Genomic DNA, 1,343 nt, shown 5'->3' on the forward strand with positions numbered 1-1,343 from the left:
AATATATAACATTACTTGTGAGACCACTTATTAATATAAAACATTACCTGTGAGACCACTCATTAATATAAAACATTACCTGTGAGACCACTTATTAATACAAAACATTACCTGTCAGACCACTCATTAATATAAAACATTACCTGTGAGCCAACTCATTAATATATAACATTACTTGTGAGACCACTCATTAATATAAAACACTACCTGTGAGACCACTCATTAATGTGAAACATTATCTTTGAGACCACTCATTAATATATAACATTACCTGTGAGACCACTCATTAATATATAACATTACCTGTGAGACCACTTATTGATATAAAACATTACCTGTGCGACCACTTATTAATATAAAGCATTACCTGTGAGACAACTCATTAATATATAACATTACCTGTGAGACCACTCATTAATATATAACATTACCTGTGAGACCACTTATTAATATGTCCAACTTTTTCTACCTGAGTAAACAATAGGTAACATTACTGCTTTCAACACCCTTGTTGTTGTTGTGGTTATTGACTACTGTGGTTATAGGTTATTGTGGTTATTAACTACTGTGGTTATAGGTTATTATGGTTATTGATTACTGTGGTTATAGGTTATTGAGGTTATTGACTACTGTGGTTATAGGTTATTGTGGTTATTGACTACTGTGGTTATAGGTTATTGACTACTGTGGTTATAGGTTATTGACTACTGTGGTTATAGGTTATTGACTACTGTGGTTATAGGTTATTGACTACTGTGGTTATAGGTTATTGACTACTGTGGTTATAGGTTATTGACTACTGTGGTTATAGGTTATTGTGGTTATTGTCTACTGTGGTTATAGGTTATTGACTACTGTGGTTATAGGTTATTGACTACTGTGGTTATAGGTTATTGACTACTGTGGTTATAGGTTATTGACTACTGTGGTTATACGTTATTGACTACTGTGGTTATACGTTATTGACTACTGTGGTTATAGGTTATTGATTACTGTGGTTATAGGTTATTGATTACTGTGGTTATAGGTTATTGACTACTGTGGTTATAGGTTATTGACTACTGTGGTTATAGGTTATTGACTACTGTGGTTATAGGTTATTGACTACTGTGGTTATAGGTTATTGACTACTGTGGTTATAGGTTATTGTCTACTGTGGTTATAGGTTATTGACTACTGTGGTTATAGGTTATTGACTACTGTGGTTATAGGTTATTAACTACTGTGGTTAGAGGTTATTGTGGTTATTGACTAGTAATGTAATTTGACACTGAAGTTCAGCACTTCACTAACTTTAGTTTTTGTTTTTCTGTCAAACATCCCATGCATTAGAAAGTATGTGG

The 1,343-nt window shown here is 32.8% G+C and overlaps 1 protein-coding gene across 3 annotated transcripts in view; it reads left to right on the forward strand.

The window, feature by feature from the left end:
- The window catches only part of LOC106471409 (UDP-xylose and UDP-N-acetylglucosamine transporter-like), a 35,236-nt gene that overhangs the window by 12,029 nt on the left and 21,864 nt on the right, over positions 1–1,343 (forward strand). The gene's annotated exons all lie outside the window — the stretch shown is intronic.

Source organism: Limulus polyphemus, unplaced genomic scaffold, assembly GCF_000517525.1.
Source record: "Limulus polyphemus unplaced genomic scaffold, Limulus_polyphemus-2.1.2 Scaffold4603, whole genome shotgun sequence".
Taxonomy (NCBI): domain Eukaryota; kingdom Metazoa; phylum Arthropoda; class Merostomata; order Xiphosura; family Limulidae; genus Limulus; species Limulus polyphemus.